The sequence below is a fragment of the Teleopsis dalmanni genome, chromosome 1 (assembly GCF_002237135.1).
Source record: "Teleopsis dalmanni isolate 2A chromosome 1, ASM223713v2, whole genome shotgun sequence".
NCBI lineage: Eukaryota > Metazoa > Arthropoda > Insecta > Diptera > Diopsidae > Teleopsis > Teleopsis dalmanni.
The window spans coordinates 197,558,344-197,565,230 of NC_051846.1; the positions used below are offsets into that span (position 1 = coordinate 197,558,344).

General features: G+C 28.4%; 1 protein-coding gene and 1 non-coding gene across 2 annotated transcripts in view; both read left to right on the forward strand.

Moving 5' to 3' along the window:
• LOC119667029 (cell wall protein DAN4-like) overlaps positions 1-6,887 on the forward strand; it is a 299,435-nt gene that overhangs the window by 11,516 nt on the left and 281,032 nt on the right. The window lies entirely within an intron of this gene.
• Positions 4,257-4,329, forward strand: Trnaf-gaa. Its single transcript has one exon. It is a non-coding gene; the product is annotated as a tRNA-Phe (tRNA).

Genomic DNA, 6,887 nt, shown 5'->3' on the forward strand with positions numbered 1-6,887 from the left:
CAAGTCCAGTTAGTGCTCCCTCAACACTCCATTGGAGACAAGGTCTACCTCTACGTCTTCTTCCGCCAACTACTGTTTCACACACCTTTTTCGGTGGAGCAACTTCATCCATTCTCACGATATGACCGCTGGATGTTAATTCGCTGATTTATATCAATGCAATTTCAAAATAAAAAAATTTTCTACTTTTATGTCTAACTCTCCCCCCCAAACAGTATATAGACAGTGCGCCCCCTAGTACTTCGTACATAGTTTTGCTCGACTGAATAACATAATTCGTTTCTCTATACCATGTACACCATCAGCGTTGATGCATCGGTGTAATAGCATATTGCCCCGTTAACACTCCACTATGATGAAAATAATTCATAAATCTTCCGTATAAATTACTATTATCGTCATCTTCATGTTGTAATTTTAATTATTAAATTTGTCAATTGGAATAATGTACTACTTATTAAAAAAATTAAATATCTTAGTGCATTCATAATAGTATGAGAGGTTAGACTTAGTGATACATGCTTATAGAAAGATGCTGTCACGAAGTACTTTTTATCTCCTTAATATATTGGTGTTATGGTTTAAGATTAATTTCTTACATTAACATTTTTAAAATAATATTTACATTTTATATAATTTAACTGTTTACTATAAAATTAAAAACAAAATTTTTTTAATTTGAATTTTTCCGGTTTTAAAAAACTATAAAATTTTCTCATGGATATTAATAGAAAATTAAAAAAAAAATATTTTTATGACTATTTTCTTTATGAAGAACGACCAAATATTGAAAAACTAATACGGATTATAATAATTTATTGAATAAACTTAAAATATTTGATATGCTCTGTTTGTTGTATTAATACTCAAAGTTCATACTTAAAAAATAAAATGCTATAAGAGGTATTGTTAAGAAAAAAATAAAAAAATTAAATTGTTATTTGGGCAGTAAAAATTCATATGAAGACACTTGAGCCAAACAATATTTAAGTATTTTGTATTCAGTCGATACGTCCAAATAACGAATTTAACGATTTAATATTTATCTTCATCATATTTGCAACTTCAGCTTGCCACACTATTTCTATTTGCAAGGCCTTTATTGGAAAATATTTTTTATATTTTATTTTTAAAACTTTATAGTTAAGATACTTTGGTAGACTGCCTTTGGTTCATAAATTAAAGTTTAAGAGCATTTGCCACAAAAAATACGGAATTACAAGAAAATTAGCATATCAGCCAACAGAGCATAACTGTCTTATATTTAAATAAAAATTACAAATAAATAATATTTTTATGTCTAACTTAAAAACTTTACAAAAAATTTTTTATTGTTAAATTCTAAGTAGCGAAATATATTTGTCCAGACAACATTTCAGCACGTTATTATTATTGTTTTGCATAATAATTGTAAATTTATTATATTGTATAATAAAAATACTCAACAAATAATTATAACAACCATTTCAAATTTTGATATCTATTGTATTCTAAAAATAAAAGAAAACAGTATAGAGATTTGTATAATGTAATATATAGATTTGCTATATAATTTTTAAAAACACTATTCCTCTTTTTTCAGAAGATGGAAAGCACCACGTGAGACTGCAACACACTAAAAACATCTTTTAGGAATAATATGTACTATAACATATCTCATCTGAAATGTTACAAACTATTTTTAGGTTTTTTTTAAGGAAGTGGTGAATGCTTAGAAGGGGTTGGAAGTTGATACTTGAACTACTTTTTTAACGTCTGAGCACAGAACTCTAAGTCGTAGTCGTCAGAGGGCAGAATAAAAACCTAGAATATGTCAGATAATGTACTCATTCTTTAAACAATATGGACCTCAGCTGCTGTCAGCGAGTCGAAGAGAAGGAAATGTTTGACGCAAGTGGTGTGAATAATGATAATATCAATCAGTTGTCTACAGTACGTCAACGTGTATCCTTCCATTGTTTCGAGGCATGTCGGAGGGTTGCATAGTGGTAAAATTTTTTCGTTGCAAGGTTACTGGCCTTGCGATCAAGCCCTTACCTGGATGGCCAGATTTCGTTATATGTTAACCAGGAGATAGGAATGGTGTTTAGTAGTTAGAGAATTTCCGCTGAACTATGTTTTCAGGTCAAGGTTCACACTGGATTTTGTGCCAAATAAGAAGAAGAAGTAGTCCACAGTCTTTGCGCTGATGTGTTTTACTGCAACTTTTATACTATTTTCCAGTAAAAGTACTTTAATTGAGTTTTGGCTATTCAATATTTATATTAGATTGGATTCAACCGTCAGTCGTTACGACAGAATTAGGCAAGTCCAGAAAAGGTTGTGTTCCGTAAGGTACCATATTAGAACTGGTTCTTGCGAGTTCATCCGCTTCTTCGTTTCCTAATATGCCGAAATGGTTTAAAGAAACAATTCTGAAAGAGTTTTTAAGTCTTTAAGTCTAATAATATTAATCATGCCTTATATGTTCTGAATATTGGAGGAAACATTGTATGGTTTTATATGTGGTTGCTTCAAATAATTTTTTTTCAAATACTTAAAATGACAATCCACTAAATTTGAGTTAAAACAAAACCTTCTTCTTACAAAAATATATAGATAATCCCTAAACTACTTATACATAGAGATATCATTCTCTATTATTTGTATAAGTAGAGGTTCGTAAGGTAAGAATTACTTATTTTAGGTAACTTTTAATTAAACCTAAATTAATTTAATTTACTTTTTAAATAAAATTTTGTAATGTACATATCAGTAGTTTAAAGTTTCAGATTCAATAAATGAATTTCGAAAAAGAAAAATAAAATAACTAAAAATAATGCAGCAAACATAGTATGGTGAGGTTTTTAGGAGATTAATTTATATCATTTTCTCACATTATATTATAATTAATTAATTTAAAATCAAATTAACTTAAATATATTCCAAATTTTATAATCTAATTAAAAATTTATTTATTTATTTTATTTTAATTCTGTTTTTCTTTTTCTGTATTTTTCTGTATTCAACACTCTCTGCCCCAGTACTTTGTGTTACCCACAACCGTCGATTTTTGAACATAATAATAAATAATTTTGATGTTTGCTTTCAGTAGTCCATGGTCCATATATGTATATTTTTCTTTTAACCACTTTTAATTAACAATTTATGAATTACATTAGATGAATGGCTCTCTATATTAAAATAAATATCAATGTTGAAGACTAATGTTTGAGCACTAAGGAAAACTATTAAGACTCTGTGAGCTAAGACCTTTGACAATTGAAGTAATTGTATCTAACGATGACCTCTAATACCGGAAGAAGTTTACACTTAAATGAAACTCACTCCTTCGAGATGAGACCATTTTATTTAACTTCTAAACGAGCTACTCATTTTACTGAAATTTACTTCTCTAAACTATGCTTAAAATGACATGGCAAATATAATTACCTGAAGTGTTCCGAAATTATGTTAACAATTAAAATTTATTTACATCTTTACTTAATTTATTATTTTTACTATTCGTACTTACATTTGTAATCAAAGATTTCGCTATTAAGGTTTAATGGAACACTCTTATGTCATCTCTTGTCATGGCAAGATAATTTGAGTTTTAGTCTTAAAACGGTTACAATGTCGAATGTGCACTTGAAACGTTAAACGACCGTAACGGAATGTTGGCAACATTTAAGCGATTTCAATATATTTTAGACGATTTCAAATTAAACAATCACAAAAGATACTTTTAAGATTAAAACAAAAAAAATTACATTTATCAATTTGTTCATACTGTGTACATGGTAAGTACATATGGTAAGTTGGTAGATACGTGTGAACGTCGGTTTCTAGAGTTTGGGTATTTCTACATATAGACTAAATTGATCCATTATGATATCACATTGATCCTAGTAGGACCATTTAGAAAAATTGTGGGTCCTCGTTGAACAAATTTGTCTATGTTACACATTAAAATATGCCTTCTATGTATATAATATATACAAGATATGTACTATACAGAATATATAATATAACACATTTAATTTAAAAAACTATTTAAAAAACTTAAAAAAACTGCTTTAAATTTGTTATAGAATATTTTATAGAATAAAATGTTTATAAGTAACGTATATGAAACATTTATAATGTTCTAATCAATACGAGTAATTTTAATTTAAAATAAATATTTTTAGAATTCCAGATAAGACTTGAAGCTATTCTATAGTGCAATTGGTTTCTTTTTTAAATATTTGAAAAGATACAATACAGGAATATAAGCCGAAATAGCTCAGTTGGGAGAGCGTTAGACTGAAGATCTAAAGGTCCCCGGTTCAATCCCGGGTTTCGGCAATTTTATTTTAAGAGTGAAAATGTTCATAAATCCGGTCACCATAATTTATTATGTTTTTAAATGTATTCTGCATTTTAAGTGCAATTAGTTAGTATATGTTTATTTTAACTTTGAAAATGTTCATTGATTATCTTCAGAAATTTTAGAGAATTCTTTTTTATCACTATTGTTCTGCAATTGTTACATTTTTCCATTTTCCGTCTTTTTAGTGTTTTTGGTAGTATTAGCTAATAGTTTAACGTTTGCATAACTTATATAGTTAATACCTTTTATATGAGGTATTGCTTACCATATATGAGGTAAGTATTATAGAAGGAAAATTATATTTTTAATGTATATAAATTGAATTAAGTATGTTAGCTCATTGGGCATATAATATTTCTCATATATGGCCTAATTACTTATGTTAATGATATTTTTTTTAATTATTTATTGTGTTGTTTTGGTATTCTTAGCTGGCACTTTGACTTTTGTTTATTTTAATTGTACTATATATGTTTGATTTAAGTTGGATGCATGGCTCTTATTCATGATGAATGGTTGTACTTCATAACTTGTTTGATATATTTGTATATATATAAAATTAATGGAGGTCAAGATTTAACTAGAAACATTGCGCTATTAATGATGATGATATATACATATATCAAGATCAAGTCGGTTTAAAGTCACTTTTGAATTTAATCAAGCTATATGTGATGATTGTCTTTGTCAGTGATATATTGAGATACCAAAGGCAAAATGTATGAGAGTTTTAGTCTTTTTAGTCTTTTTAAAGGGCATATATTGATCTGTGGAAGCTGAATTATGAAATGTTCTTTTTGTAACATCTATGTTGACAATAATTAGATAATTTACATATTTTGTTAATAAAATCATTATCTAAGCTATAACTTATCGTTAATTTAATTATAGACAAACATTTCAACACTTAAATGTGTTCAGTTTATAGCGAGAATATTTTCTGTTTTTTCAGCAATTTAAATATGCGCACTACGTTGTTCTGGTGTTTCACTTGTTCTGTTCGTTAGCTTTGGAGTGCTTCAGTAGCCGAAAACTTGTTATCAATTTTAATAAGTTTGGTTTGTTGAACCACAATATTTTATGGATGAACTTCAGGTTGTTTCGAAGTTTTATACACTGGCTCTGTGTTTTTTAACCAAATCCTATTAATTTTTAAAGGGCTGTTGTGCTTTTCTTTATATTAATGTTTTTATTTTTTTTATCACTGATTTTTTTTGAGTAAGTTTTTTTATGATTACTTTTGGGAGGCATTTTTATTTTTTCATTAATAAAATTTCCTTTTATTAATTAAGCCAAGTTGAACTCCTTACAACAATATCCATTTATTAATTAAGATATTTATTTAATAAAACACAAAATGAAATATTTGTTAACTATTTTGTTGTTTCTTCAATTGATCTTCTTCTGTAAATGTAAAGATATTTTGGTTGGTTTTTTGAATGGACGTATTCAATTTTTTACGTCTGTTAAGAAGTTCAATAGCCCAAGCGCCACCGCGGAAAAAAAGTGAACATAAAATTAATGAGCCGAGACGTTAACCAATTGCATTGCGCATGAGCAGTGAACTGTGAATCAATGATGAAGTCCATAATAATAGTAGAAAATTAGTGACAAAAATATTGTAGTTCAGGTTATATGGTCACAAGGAAAATATGAATTTCAAAGAAGTGCAAAACGGAAAAATATTAAAGATATCGAAACAATGATTGCGTTCGATACAGAAAAGTCATATGATATGTAACAACTGTCACGCCCACAATATATTAAGAGGTTTATGGCATATAAAATGAATTGAAAAATGTCAAAATGGTTTAGTATTAATTTTCCAATTCAACCATAAAATCGAAAATACGGAAAATAACTTAAACAATAAATATATTTTTATTTATTGCAATCCTGCGGAAAAATGCGAAAACCCTTTATAGCAGTGATATTCATTGTTGTTATTGTGATGGCACAATTAATAGCCACAGTGCCATTACGTAAAGTCCTACAAGCACAGCTGAATCCGAATTATCTACGAGCAATGGCGGCCTACAAGAGATTACAGTCGAAAGTGCCAAGTGAGGATTTACGTGCCATAACCATTATTGGTATACTGAATGGTGCACAGAAAACCGAAAAAGAAATGGAAAAGCATTTGACTCAGGCACTCAAGGATTTGCTTTCCACGCCTGATAAGCAGAATAAGGATGTTATATTACCAAAGGTTGAAGAAATTGAAAAACAGGTAGTACGTGATCAGAGAGCGCTGAAAATACTAAGTAGCGCCATGGATGTTACAATTGGTATGAAGGACATTAAAGTTTTTAAAATTGAAATGCGACAGTCTGTGTTAGAAATACCAAAAGGTGATAATAATAAAACAATTGATGAAAAAAAGTCCAAAGAAGAGCATAGTGTAGAAAATAAGTCAGATAATAATGGAGACACGAATGAGCTACCGAGAAGAATTGCTGCATTAAGACAACAATTAGTGGAACATGTTAATTCAATGAAAGAAATAGTCGATAAAAAAATTGAAAATACATTA